At 45.0% G+C, this 15,067-nt stretch overlaps 1 pseudogene; it reads right to left on the reverse strand.

The window, feature by feature from the left end:
• Positions 1–13,554: 13,554 nt before the first annotated feature.
• On the reverse strand, positions 13,555–14,571 carry LOC143407917 (P2Y purinoceptor 4-like; annotated as a pseudogene).
• Positions 14,572–15,067: the final 496 nt, after the last annotated feature.

Here is a 15,067-nt window from a genome sequence, read left to right on the forward strand (position 1 = left end):
TGAATTTGTGTTTCATCCTTTTCTATTTCATGGAATAATTTGAGGAGCATTAGGATTAATTATTTAAAGGTCTGGTAGAGTTTGGTAATGAACTTTTCTTTGTTAGAAGACTTTTTATAACTGCTTATATCTCATTATAAGTTATTGGTCCATTTAATTTTTTAATGTCCTCTCCAGTCAATATTGACAGGTTGTGTCTAGAAATGTATCCATTTCTTTTTTCAATATTTTGGAGTATAAGTTTTCAAAATAGTTCCTTGGTTGACAGTAATTTTCTTTCTGAACTTGGAGCATATTATTCCAAGCCCTCCTGGATTTTATAGTTTGTGCTGAGAAATTGGAAGTAATTGTGATAGGCTTACCTCTAAATGACCTGATATTTTTCCCTTGATTTTTTTTTTTTTTTTGGCAGTGAGGAGGGTTAGAATCAGGGTTTGTACATTTGTGAGTTCTCTATCACCGAGCTACATCCCAACTCCTTCCCTAGATGCTTTCAAAATTATATATTTGTTCTGTATGTTAGGCATTTTAATTATAATGTGTTGTGGAGAGGTTCCTTTTTGATCTTGTCTATTTGGGGTTTGAATGCCTCCTGTACCTGAATGTCCATGTCATTCTGAAAAAATTTTGTTATTATTTCCCTGAAGAGGTTATCCATTCCATTAGCCTGCATCTCACAATCCTCCTCTATTCCAGTGATTCTTAAATTTGGCTCCCAATGTCCCAGAGTTCTTGTGTATTCTTATCATAGTTACTTACTATCTTTTCTTTAATGCTATCAATGTTCAAGGTTGGCCACTGTATTTTCCAGCTTTAAGATTCTATCTTCAGGATTCTGTCTTTTTTATTGGATTTATTGTGTCTTTCATTTCCAAGATTTCTGTTTGGTTCTTTTTCAGTATTTAATATGATAAATATGACTTATTAGTCATGAATATGACTATTAAATTTTTTTAATATTTTTATCTCCTTATTGTATTTCTCATTAATATCCTATACTGACTGACTTAATTCATTCAATTGTTTTTCTGTGTTCTCTTGGAATTCATTGATCATTTTTATAATCAGTCTTTTGAATTCTTTATCTGATATTTACTTCAGTGTCTTTTGGGTCAGTTGCTGGGGAATTATGAACTTTAGGAGGTTTTGTGTTACCTTGTTTCTTCATATTTCTTGTATTCTTGTGTTGAGTTTTATACATCTGTTGGGAGGAAATTCTCTTCCACTCTTATATGTGGGTCTTTTTAGGACACAGCCTTCTCTTGCCAAAGTGTCCTAGAGGGGTCTAGGTTGAGAATCCTTGTAGGTTTGGTATCCACAGCCTTTGTGTTAATTCCCTCTGATTTTGCTGTAGGAGTGGATGCCCCTCAGCTATTCCTACTGGAGCCTTGTCATTAGTTTGGGTTTTTGTCTCTGTCATTCTTTTATTAAGGCGTAGCTGATGCTAGAGTGTCATTAATTTTTGGAATAAAGTTTGCTGTCTTTTGGTTGAGTTTAGTTCAGCAGCAAAATCTCTACCCTGTGAAATGGTGCTGTCCCTGTAGTTTCCCAGGATTTCACAGAAAAGTAAGAAACAAATAATATATAGTAATAAAATAAATACGTGGTGCCTACTGCGACATCTACAGTACTAATTACCCCCCAAACAGGAATGGGGGAGTTGTCAATAGCCAGCAGAGAAGACAACCTCGAACTGAATCTGGCATTAAAATAAACAGCAGGTGTCACCTGTGTCATCCACAGCACTAATAATTGCCACAACAATTATGGTGGTGGCAGGAGTTATATAAACAAAGATGGTAAAAATAGAGTTCATTAGGAGGAAAGAAAATGGGCTAGGAAGACAGTTCATAACTTTCAAAATGTGAACAAAGAGAAAGCAGAAGAGATGTAGCAGATGATGGTTCTAACTAAGAAAGGAAAAAATGGAAAAAAATAAAGAGCAAGAATTTGGCTGTTAGTGGGGAAGAAAAGCAAGAAAGAAACAAAACCAAAACCAAAATAAAAACTTGAACCTCAACAGACAAAGTAAGGAAAAATAATGATTGTAAAAAATGCTAAAAATGAGGAAATAAGAAACAAATATGTATAAATGTCCACAAATCAGTGTAGCAAGAACACACACACACGCACATACACATACCCACACTCAAAGGGAAAAAAGATTCTTAATGAAAAATGAAGAAGTCATCTCCACTGAGGTGGTCAAAGTAGTCTATGAGAATGGAAGGCCACTGTCTAGCCCGACTGTCTTTCCATTTCTTCTTGAGTCATGTATTGAGAGTGAGAGCAAAGGGCTGGATATGGTTAACCCCTTCTTTTTATGTTGCTCTCTGAGCTACCATTGGAGTGTCCTCAGACTGAAGCTGGGTGAAATGAATCTTAGCTTCCCTTCTCCCCAGTATGAGGTAGGATGGAGTGGGAAGTAGGGTCTGCTGTTGAGAGCCACAGCTGGTCAGAATGACGTCTGGCATTTGCCAGAGGGAATGTTTGAAAGGTGACACCAGAGAACCATTGAGACGATGATTTGAGTTAAGCTATATATAATTGCTGTGTTGCTGGATTGATTGTATTGTATATTTGACCTTTACTATCGGGCAGTGGGGCGGCTCTTGCTGCCCCGGGCACCCTCTACTTTGGAGTTCTTGCGGGGATTCCCGGAGAGTTCCCATTGGTTGGGGAAGTGCTGGAGGAGGGATTTCCGGTGTATGGGGTTTCTAGAAGGGCTGCGTGGGTGGGGTTGGCGGAAAAGCACTCGTGTAGTGCCGGTGAGAGTTGAAATAAAGTAGTTGCTGTTTGAACCTACAAGGCTTTGTGGCTGCTCGGTTATTTGTGCCCAGCTAGACTGTGGCAGTCTGCTGAGTCTTGTCCACATAGACCAGGCTGATGTACTCTCAGGGCTGCTGCAGTGTTGTGGGGGAAGTTCCGGTGACTGGGGCTTAGGTCTAATCAGACCTTAGGAATTCATTGGGTGGTGTCTGCTCTGGAGAGATTGGATCAACACACCCCTAGGGCCCAGCAAGGAAAAACAGGAGGCTTTCCAGGAGTCTTCCAAGAATTCTACTCATGGGAAGGAGAGCCAATCCTCCACATACTCTGCTGCCCAGTAGCACAGCCTTCTCTGGCTTCCCAGGCTCAGTCCCCAAGGGTGTTCATACCTACCAGCTCAGATTCCCAACTGCTTTAGCTGGTCACTTGAGCTACCAGACTCAAAGGAGAAGTGAGTTGGGCTACCCTCCATATTTCTGACTTGAATCTGGGGTACAACCTTCTCTGTGCTTGTTTCACTCACGTTCTTCTAGGTCCACCCTACGTCACATGGTGGGCCCTTGCCAGGACAGCATGGCAGAATTTGCTGGGACCTCCCGGCTCCACAGCAGCAGCTGGGGCGTGGCCTCCTCAAGATGCCCCACCTCAGCTCTCAGTGGCCAGATGAGAGAGAGTATTTTTCAAACACAAGGTCCCACTGCAGCCTCTGGATCAGCTAAGCTCAGACAGCTTTTGGTTTTCTGTGCTGAATTTGTCCATTGTGTTTCTGTATGTCCTCCCTTGCTCTGTGGTGAAATGGAACTGCTGCCACTGCCACAGGCAGCTTGGCTGCAATGTGCTCTATTGAGTAATTTAATGCCAGAACTTACTTCTCTCTTATAACTGGTTCCTGTTGAGCAACTCTCGCTATTTCTCCCATCCAGATGCTCTCCCCAGCCTCATGTAATCATTATTCTTTCAATTTCTATGAGATGGACATGTGATTAACTGCTTTCTAGATTCCACCAGGGAGTGATGTGGTGCCTCTTTGTCTCTCTGTGCCTGGCTTATTTCACTTAACGAATGACATCCACATTGTCCCAAATGACAGAATTTCATTATTTTTTGACTGGGTAGTATTCTCGTGTGCCCATGTACCACACCTTCTTCATTCAGCAGATTGACACTTTGGTTGCTTCCATTTCTTGGCTGTTGTGTCCAGGGTGACAATGAACACAAGCAGCACTCTGACTTTTAATTTAAGAAACAAGGCTATGGTTACCTTTCTAAGGAAGTCACTCTCCCCACCTTGTGTTTACTGGACAAGTTAGGCAAGCTGGGCCCTCGAAGATGGAGTTCACATTTCTTTGGGCACATTACTCGAAAAGGCAACAGGTTGCCCTCTGAGATTTCTAGACTACAATAGTCATTCCCAAGAAGCTGGAAGTGTGACCTTCATGACCCTTCCAAGCTTCTTGCAAGGCTGATCTCTCTTTCCAATATTGAGGGCTTTTCACTTTTCCAAGAAAAGTGCAGAGATTATATTTAAAACTACTATGTTGAAGTAGTTTTTAACCTTTGAAGCAGCCCCTCTTTGCCATGGGTAAAGGTAAACAAGTTTCAGGAGAAAGAGAACCTCCTCATGCCCAGCTCATGCTCATTAGAGTCTAGCTCAGCAGGATGAGGAGGGTGAGAGGAGCCACAGGGTGAGGTCAGGAGAGAAAAGATGAAGATGCTGAGTTTGATTTATACAATTGGGGTTCAAACACTGGCACGAGAAACTCTGGGCAGGAGGGTGAATAGTGTCCCATGTTGGAAGCAATTATCTGGACTGGAGACCTGGAGATGATGTAAAGTAGGCTTGGTTGGGGTCATTAAAATCACAGGACCTTGCAGTTATCACCCATGAAAGGGAGGTAGAGTGGAGAAGAAAGACCCAACAGAACCCACAGAGTGTACAGTCCAGGCTGGAGAATGGGAGTGTGGAAGGAATTGTCCCAAGAAAACAATCAAATTTAAGGGGTGTTTAAAAATGTCTTCCATGACTTGAAACTGCCCCAAATTTCTATCAATTTTAAAAATTTATTTTGATTTTTTATTTGAGTATTACATTTATACATAGTAGTTGGGTTCATTTTGACAAAGTCATACATACATACGATTTGATTTTGTCCCCTGTTTCTCTCCCTTTCACTCCCCTCCTCCTTCCCTACTGATTTTACTTTTGCTCATTTAATTATTTATTTTTTCCAATTTTTTTTATATAATTGCAGATGGACAGTATGCCTTTAATTAATAATTTATTTATGTGGCGCTGAGGATCAAACTCAGTGCCTCACACGTGCTAGGAAAGTGCTCTGCCACTGAGCTACAGCCCCAGTCCTAATTATTTATTTTTGATTAATACTTTCTACATATACATAAAAATAAGATTCCCTGTGATATTTTTATATATGCATATAATATGATTTTGTTAAATTCATTCCAGATTTTCTCCCCTTTCCTGTCCCTGTCTCCTCCCTCCATCTCAATCTCCTTCTTCCACTCTACTGATATTTCCTATATCTTTGTGGTATCTGATCCCTTCCACATTTCCCTTTATTGGGGCCTGGCTTTCACATATGAGAGAAAACATTCAATCTTTGATTTTCTGGAGTCTGGCTTATTTCACTTAGCGTGCTGTTCTTCAGTTCTGTACATTTACTGACAAATGCCACTATTTCATTTTTATTCATGGCTGAGTAAAACTCAGTTGTGTATATATGCCACATTTTCTTAACCTTTCATCTGTTGATGGGCATCTGGGCTAATGAAATAAATTTGGCTATTTTGGATTATATTGCTATAAACATTAAAGTGGCTATATTGCTATGGTATGCTGATTTTAGTCCTTTGGATAGATACCAAGGAGTGGGAGAGCTGAGTCATGTGGTTCCATTTCTAGTTTTTTGAGGACTCTTTATGCTGCTTTCTAGACTGATTGTACTAATTTGCAGTCCCACCCACAGTGTATCAGTCTACATTTTCCTGTACATCCTCACTGGCATTTTTTATATTTGGGTTCATTGACATTTGGGGCATATATATTTACTTTTGTTATAACTTCTTATTGGATTGTTCCCTTTACTGGGATGCAGTAGCCTTCTTTGCCTTTTCTGATTAATGTTTGTTTGAAATCTGCGCTGTCAGAAATGAGAATAGCTATTCCCACTTGTTTTCAGACTCCATTTATGTTGAAAATTTTTTTCCATATATCTTCAGCCAGTGGGTTTCTGGGTATTCCTGGAGGTGTGAGCTGAGGTCTCCTGGGGTTGTTCCTTCTTGGGAATTGACTGTTGGTTTAGAGTTTTTGTCTCTCTAATTCTACATGTTGAAGTATTGTTGAGGCTCAGGTGGGGCTAGATATTGTGTGGGGTGAGATTTTCTATTACTCAGCTGAGTTGGGAGTATTACTCTGTGGCAAGATCTCTACTCTGTGAAACATGAGTTCCAGACATCCAGCAGAGACCAGCATCTTTCCAGCCCTTCTTAAAGGGAAGGGGAAATTCAGGAATAGCACTAATATGAGCAACAGTGGTACAGTCTTAAAATAATATCCAGTGCCTACTTTGTTATCTATCTATCACAGTAGTTGCCTCCTATATAGGACTGGAGGGGTCAGCATTTAACCTCAGCACCAATAATCAAAAACTGAAGTAGATCAGACATTTGGCAACAGGTGTTTATTAATATTGTCCACTGTTATTAATAATTAAAACATGAATGGGGTAGGAATTACATAAACTATATAATTTTATTATTTAATGAAGTTACAATTTCTTAGGTGAAGAGAAAATAGGGTAGAAAGGCAAGAAAAATTTTGAAATATTTAAAAATGTGAATAGAGGAGAGACAGGAGATAGAAGAAGTTGACTATAAAGAAAGAGGAATAAAAAATTAAGTAATAGTAACAAAAAATTAAAGAAAGGAAGAAAGAACAGAAAAAATTGGCTGTTAATGGGGCAAGAAGGTGAAGAAAGGGCTGTAAGAGGAAAAAAACCCCCAAGATATGAACAAGCAAGCAAAAGTAAGAGCGAAGCAAACAAATCTACACATAACTGTACCCCACCTACATCAAACCAAGGCTAAGTCATAAACAGGTGTAGAAGAAATAATTAATGTGAAAGAAAAATGATATGAATATATATGTGTATATATATATGCATGAATATATATTTGAACCTATCCACACAGTGAGAACACACGCCCACTCACACATGCAGAATTTTGAAGAATGGGTAAATGTAAAAATAATAAAATACAATGAAATTATTATTTTTTTAAAAAAATATTTTTATTAGTTGTTGATGGACCTTTATATGTGTTGCTGAGAATCGAACCCAGTGTTTCACACATGCTAGGCAAGCGCTCTACCACTGATCCACAACTCCAGCCCAATAAATGAAATTATATTTGAAAAAATTTAAAATGCTAAGAAAGTGAAAAAACAGTGGTGGGATACAGAAGAAATAAAAAAGAAAAAAGAAAAAGAAAAAAGGAAAAAAAAATCTTAATGGGAAAAAAGGGCTTGTTTCTGCTGAGGTGGTCAACACTGCCCACACAAAAGCCTCTTTGTTCCTCACCCAGCTGCTGCGGTGTGACCAGGAGGCAGAGCTGATTGTGGTAGCTCAGCTTGCAGCCTCCCAGTTTTGGGTGGGAAGGATGGGGGAGGGCTGATGTTGGGTAGTCTTGTAGTGGGGGTGGTGCAGAGTTCTAAATTGGAGGATCCAGTAGCTGGGGGTTAGTCGTGGCTGAATTTCTCGGTTGGTGGGTACTTGGGATTTGATCCACACCCGCGATTGCTAGGGAGATGCATGTCTCTGCTGGACGTCTGGATCTCTGGGGCCTCTGGTAAAATCCCCTTTTGGGGCATAGAGACTAACCCTCCACAGTGTTCACCTTCACTGCTATGAATGCGAATTACCGGCTACTTGCCCTGCAGTGCAGAGGCTCCGCGAGGCTGCTGTCGGCATCTTCCCAGTAGCTCCAAAGGGGCCCCTGTGACAAGGGAGCCTTCTGCCTTGGTATCTGGACCCTGTATGGCCCAGGCACAATTTTCTTTGCACCTGTTCCAGTCACTCTGGTTCAGCCACAGTTATAACAGGCAATGGCTGGCAACTTCCCTTGAGCTCCTGGTCACCTCCTCGGCTTGCTGCTGCGTGGTGCTTGTAGATAGTTCCCGTGTTGGCACCAGATCCAAGCCCAGGAGTGTTTTCAGCACCAGAGATCCAAATTTGGCTGCACTATCCACCATGGGGGTAAGTGATTTTTGGTTGGTTTTTACTGAACTGCTTCCCCCACCAACTCTGTATCCATTAAGGCTAGCCTCCCTCTCTGTTCCACAGGTTCTGCTGAGCCAATTTTTTAAAATTTATATTTTTATCCTCTGCATTTTCTTCTATCTCTGCCCCTTCCCCTGACCCTTAGCAGCCAAGCTGACACGTCTCTCACATACATTTTTCTAATTCGGTTAGAAGTTTCTGACTTCTGTGTCTCTGTGGTTTCTTTTACAGTCTGGTTTACCTTTCAGGGAGTTCCCTCCATCACCCACCTTGCCCGGAACAGTCTTCCCGTATTGCACGTCTGGTGCTGAGGAGTGCTGGGCAGTGTGTTCTTCTTCCTGCCCGCCAGGTCTTCTCCCTACAGTTCTGTGAATTTGAATATAGACATAGGTGGCTGCAGACACCACGACCAGAATGCAAACTCCCTTATGAATTGCTCAAAGAAAAAATACTCTCATTGCTTGCTAGGACATGCTATGTTCCCTTCTGTGCAGATGTTTGCATTGTCTTAAAGTTTCAGTTTATTTTCCATCACCTGGATTTCTTTCTTTCTTTTCTTTTTAAAAATGCCTTCCTAGTCTAATGACTAAGCACACCAATCTTTTATGGTCAAGCAACTTAATATTACATATTTCATGAACTTTAGGTTTTCGTTTTAGAATCTCTGAAGTCAGTATGTCTTACCTTTGATTGCATCTTAACAGAGTAGCAGGGAAAACCACGCCAATGCTTGCAGTGATGTTGCGCTGGGTGCTGATGTGGGTGCTGAACTGGGTCCTGCGTAAACTCTTATACTCAGTGGGGCAGCATTGAACCCAGGGCTTGAGAACAGCCAGCAATCCAGAGATGCAGGTCATGTGGGTCTTCTCATTCAAGTGCTGCATGGATGGGTTGGGGGACAGAGCTCTGGCTCAGAGACTGTGATGCAGTGTGGTGGGGACCATCAGAAAGCAGTGGCTAGGGTGTTAGGGTTCAGAGAGGACAGGATCTTCCAGGACCCTTGAGGAGAACCCTGGAGCAGCCCTGGAGCTGTGGTGTGGAGGGTGGCAGGTGGTTCACCTGGCAGGGGAGTAAGGTGAGAGTGAGGAGGAAAGGTCTCGGAGCACCATCTGGGAGTTTCGGCTGAAAGTGGATCACAATTGCACATTCAGGACTGTGGCCTTCATCTTTTGTGTGTCTGGAAGTCTTTTATGTTGGGGATTGTTAAGACTTGCATTTTAGAAAGATGCTGTAGGAAGAGGTGAATTGGGGGCTGAGGGATCCAAATCTGGACCCGGAGGATGGGTAACAGGTTGGAGCAGTGGCACCGGAGACACGAGGCAGCACAGTGAGGATGGAAAGGAGGCACAGGCTCCAGCTGTCCTGGTGAGGTCCAGATGACAGAATGGGAGTGAAGTGAGGCTTGGGAAGAAATGAGTTTGTTTTGGCTTTGTGGGGCTTGAGAAGACTCATGTGGGTTGCCACCCACAAATGGACGTAAATGGATAGAAACGTGGGTGCGGAATTCGAGAGGATTGCCCTAGAGGGAGGTCTGATGACGTCAGCAGTGGGCATCAGGGAGTCAGTGGGCTGGCCCAGGAGGAGGCTGGGATGAGCAGAGAGCCAGGGTCATGGTCCTGGGATAGCCCACTGCCTCCGGGAAGCTGAAGGAGTGGCTTAAGAGTGACAGACAGCATGGAAGGGTCACCTGGGAGGGTCAGTGGTGTCCATGTATTGCATCTGGGATTCTTGGTGTTGTTGAGTAGTTTCAGTGGAACTGGATGGGGGGCAGGCAGCGTCCCAGCTGCAATGATTTGGGTATGGATTCCAGGTAGCAAGAGCAATTGCAATCAAAGGTGTTGCCTAGCCTTGCAAGAAATGAGGCTACAAAAGTAGAGAGACAGGAGTCTCTTATAGCAGCCGTTTGTTTGCCAGACCAAAGCCTCCTAGCACCTCTGTTATGAATGTGTTTCTCTGTTTTCAGAGCGGAACATTCTCAAGCCCTGCAATTCCTTAATTTTCTCGAGGTGGAAGCTTTTGCTTTGTTTGTGATTTAAGCACTATAAAATGCCCAGTTACAGCTAGCTGCAAGAATGTAAGTTCTGCTTCTTATATTCTTCCAGAAGCCATTAACTTTGAAGTTGTTTGATATACTTTAACGAAGCAAACCCTCAACAAAACCTAAAGTTGGGAAATTGAAATTCTAAAGAGATTTAGCTTGTTTATGAGAAAGTAAAAGATAATGAGAAGATGCAAGTTGATAAGCTCAGGTTATGCTTAATTGCAAGTAATTTTGTGAAAAATTTCTCCTTTCTCTTGTTTTGTAATACAGACTTAACAGAAAAAGAGAGAGTGCTTGCAGGTAATGAGTGTTCTGGAATTGCTTTGAATTGAAGTTAGTGGGTGTTGGAACAAATAAATACCAAACAACTTGTGCCTTAGTTTTATAGGCACACACTCATAAATTGAATTTAGCAGTAATTCTGGAAAAGTGTGTGGAGAATCATGAATATTCATTGATTCTACAAAGTTTTAGTAAGCACCATGAGTACATGCCTTTGCTAGATCATGTAGGAGGTGAGCCAATGGGACTTGAGTCAGGACTCTCTTACTTATGGGGGGAAGATGACCTAGAGAAGTCTGATGGGAGAGGGCCTGCAGCAGGTAGGGGTTAGGGTGGGCTTCTTGGGAGAGGTGGTATTTGAGCTCTTTGGTGAGATACACATTTGTCCTCAGATGCGGCCATTTCGTGTTATGTCCTTGACTTCTCTCTTTCGGGAAACTGTTCAGTCATTTGGTTTTCTATGCTGTGGCTCAACAGCAGCTCTGTCTCTGGGCAGTCATAACTTCTCATGGTTCTGTACACCGTAGGTCCCTGTTCCTTTTTCTCACTTCTCCTTCAGAGATGTCATTTGCTGCGGTGGTTTTGAATATTCACCTACACAGGTAACCCTGGAAGGGTGATGTGTGGGAAATGCTGGTTTGTTTTTGGTACTGAGGATTGACCCCAGGGGCACTTAACCACTGAGCCACATCCCCAGTCCTTTTTGTATTTTATTGAGAGACAGGGTCTCGATAAGTTGCTTAGGGCCTTGCTAAATTGCTGAGGCTGGCTTTGAACTCGTGATCCTCCTGCCTTGGTCTCCCGACCCGCTGGGATTACAGATGTGTGCCACTGCACCTGGTGGAAATGCTGTTTGAAGACACCTGCATGTAGTGCAGGAGGGCTGGAAGGGAGGGCAGGTCACCTCAGGAGGCTGCAGGAGTCTAGCTGTGATGTTTTGTCTTTCCCCTGACTCACTCAACCATGGGGCTGCCAGGTTAAGTTTCTCAGTCACAACTTTGATCATATTGCTTTGCTCAGATGCCACCAGATCACCTGACATGTTGGGCTGTGGCCAATACTTCTGCCAGTGGAAGTGGCCTTCCTATTTTCATGCACTACAACTCCAGTGGTGGCATTTTGAACATGATAGTATTTTTTGGCCTTCAGTTTTGTTTGAACCTGTCCACATAGCCAAGGAAATCATGGAGGGTGCTCAGGACTCAGGGGGATGACAGAGTTGAGGAGCCCTGTTTCCCCACAGGGGTGGGCCTTGTACATTTGAATGGGTACATTTGGGAATAACTTGTTTTTTTCCTGCTGTCCTTGTCCCTTCAGTAGGTGGATTTTTGCTGATCACCAGGAAGGTGGGAATTTCCTCTTAACTATGTGAGACCATGGATTCCCAGCTCCACCCACACTGGGGTCCTTTCCCCAAGGCAATAATATGGTTCTGCTGTCTCAAGAAGCCTGTCCCTGAAAACCCAGGATACAATGCCAACTAAGTTTGACCCCAACTTTCCAGAAGTTAAAAATAGATGCCTCTATGCTGTTGAATGGGATCACAAAACTCAGCAGAAGCAAAAGGTATCAGAAAGGTAATAGCAAGCACCCATATCAACCACGACCAGAAGGTGGGAAGGCTGGCCAGGAGTATGTGATGTTCTTTAGGTGAGGCTGTGGGTCCTGAGGGTTCCAGGTCATTTTCTTCCTGCTCTGGGGTTGGGAAGGTGATGGGCACTAGGGGGGTTGGCCTGATGGGTGACGGTGGTTCCAAACTTCCATCTGGTGCACGGCTTCTCCAGTAACACGAAACCTTATTAACTGTAAGGGGTGATAATTGGAGCAACGAAGTTGGCTGAAATCTCCTTCTATAGCCTCCCCAAAAGAACAGAAATTAGTAATAAAAACGAGAGCTGAGAGTGTTCAGAAGAGCAAACACAGCTAAGCTCTCGGCTCCTATAGAAACATTTGTATGGAAACAGCTGACCTGCTAATTAGAAAACATTCCTGCCTATTCATTAAGCCAATTATCCTGAGGAATTCTGCTAAGCAACACTTAGTCTAGTGCTAATTATTGCATGGCCTTGAAAGCAATAAACTGTGCTTCCAGAATAAAATTTTTAACTTAGGCATAGGCATGGCTTATTCAGACATTGCTGTAATCAGAGTGGGATGGAATGAGGGGCTACCCTCTGTTTCTTATGGAAAGGGTGGTCCACCTCTTTGTAGGAGATTATAATGAATTACTAGGCTATGCACAATTCCATCTAAGGAGTCCTTGCAGATCATCCTTGTTTAGATATGAGTTTTCAAGAAAGGTTGTCTTTTCTGATTGCTTTGGCTCTAACTTTTTGAATTTTTACTTAGGGAATGGACAGGTGGTAAAGCTTTTTTTTTTTTTTTTTTTTTAAACATAAACTGAGAGATCACATTTGAGTAGAAATGAGGCGAATCATTTTTCATGCAGCACAATAAACTTCTAACTACAGCACCGTTAATGCAGCCGAAGGTGCACCAGTGTCCTAGGTGCCTGCCGAGGGCAGCCTCTGTGCAGGGAGCTGACCTGGGCCAACATGCCCTGCTTGGCCCAGGATGGCTGAGCTTTGTGTTTAGGGGCATGTGCCCCAGCTGGGTGGCATTGGGCAGTCAGGTGCCTCGTGGTGTTTCAGTCTCCTCTGTGAATGGGGGACAACAGCCCGACTCCGAGGCCCAGGAGGCTGGATGAGCCCCTCGTGAAGGTGTCTTACAAGGTAGGCTCCATCTGCTCTGCACCCCTCAGCCCTACCTGCAGCCCCTCTGCGGGGCTGCTGCAGAGCTGGGGTGGGTGTCCTGTCTGCTAGTGGGAAGAGATGGACCACAAAGAAGCAAACAGGTTATCAAATCCAGGTAGTGAAACTGTTAGACCACAAGAGGGAGGGCCCAAGTTGGGGGGAAGTCAGCACTACCCGGGGTGCGTGGAAATGGATGCAAAGAGGATGGCCCTTGAGCTGAGGCCTGAATTAGGAGATAAATTTTCAGTTCCTTAAAAGAAGCAAGATTTTTTTGTGTTGGTGGTTCCCTCTTGTTCTTGTTTTAAAATCTCTCACCCTTTTGACAGGGCTCCTCTGGGAGGGCTGAGACCCTGCACCAGCCCTCATTCCTGTTCAGTCAAGTCAAGATGGCCTCGTGTGTCTCCAGACTTCACCGGGGCAGTACCCAGATCTGCCCTACCTGGGGCATCCCTCTGGTGGCCCCGGCTGCATGCTCTCCCTGCTTGTTCTGTCTCAGTCTCTGCAGGAGCTTGACTCTATTGCTCCCCAACAGGAAGTACAGGACGGGGTTGAGGCAGCTGTTCATGCTCACCAGCGGCCTCCAGATCTTGGAGGCCAGGCTGGCTGCTGTCAAGAGCTGGCAGTTCTGCAAGCGTAGGAAGCGGATGACCAGGTAGAAGGAGCGGGCAACGTGGAAGGGCACGAAGCAGAGGGTGAAGAGGCCGCACACTAGCAGGATGGTCCGCATGGACTTGGCCCGGGCTGTGCCGCCTGTCCTCTCGAGGGTCTCCTCTGGCATGGCCAGGCTCCTGAGCATCAGCGAGTAGCACACCAGGATGACCCCCGAGGGAAGGACGAAGCCGGACAGCATCAGTGCCATGCTGTAGGAGAAGTACTCATCAAACTTCTCCGGGTTAGTCGTGTCATAGCAGATGGTCTGGCCGTTGATGTGGTCTGTGTGGGAGAAGGCCAGCGTGGGCAGCAGCTGGAGGACCACCAGGGCCCAGGAGGCCGCAGCGCCCAGCCGGGCGTGCCGGGGGGTGCGGTAGGGCAGCGATCGCAGTGGGTGGCACACACCCAGGAAGCGGTGCACAGAGATGCAGGTGAGCAGCAGGATGCTGCTGTAGATGTTGCAGTAGAAGAGGAAGCGCACAAGCCGGCAGAGCAGCTCCCCGAAGGGCCAGGCGTCGTCCAGGGAGTAGGTGGCCACCAGGAAGGGCAGCGTCAGCACGTAGAGCAAGTCGGCCACCATCAGGTTCACCAGGTAGGTGGTGGCACAGCTCCAGGGCTTGGTTTGGTGCCAGCAGAGCCACAGGACAGTGCCATTCAGGGGCAGCCCGAGGAGGAAGATGGCGCTGTAGGTCACGGGAAGGTAGACTTGCTTGTAGTCCTCTGAGTACTGGCAGAGACCCGGTTCCCTCGAGGCATTTGAGCCCAGCTTCTCCATCCCTGGGGAGGTCCCTCCAGGAGCATGTGTGTACCCTGGGGGAGACAGTGGATAGCACAGCATCATGACCTCTGCTGGCCTCGGTATCTGCCTGACCTGGGGTTCAGCCCTGCTCCCAAGTCCCCTAGCAAATCCCTTGGAGCACATCTAGCTCTAGGGAGGAGAGTGAAACCCAAAGGCAAGACAGTCCTGAAAATCAGGGTCTGGACTTACCAGGAATCTTGCTGAAGCCCTGCTCCAAGCTGGGTCGAGATAGGAAGGTCAAATGACCTGGGAAAGACGGCTGTCATTTAAAGGGCACACTGAGCTGCCCGTTCTGTAGCTCCTCCTCCTGTTGGACCCTTTGCATAGTCAGGAAGCTCAGAGGGGGCTTCAGCAGGAGAAGCTGGGACAACCCAGGGGCGATGCTGCCGGATCAGGTGCTCACCTTGGGCCCCTGTGCAACGGATGGCTGGTCCCTGATGCCCAGCGGGAGGGGAAGCCTGCAGGCTCAGCT

Source organism: Callospermophilus lateralis, chromosome 10 (assembly GCF_048772815.1).
Source record: "Callospermophilus lateralis isolate mCalLat2 chromosome 10, mCalLat2.hap1, whole genome shotgun sequence".
Classification (NCBI taxonomy): Eukaryota; Metazoa; Chordata; class Mammalia; order Rodentia; family Sciuridae; genus Callospermophilus; species Callospermophilus lateralis.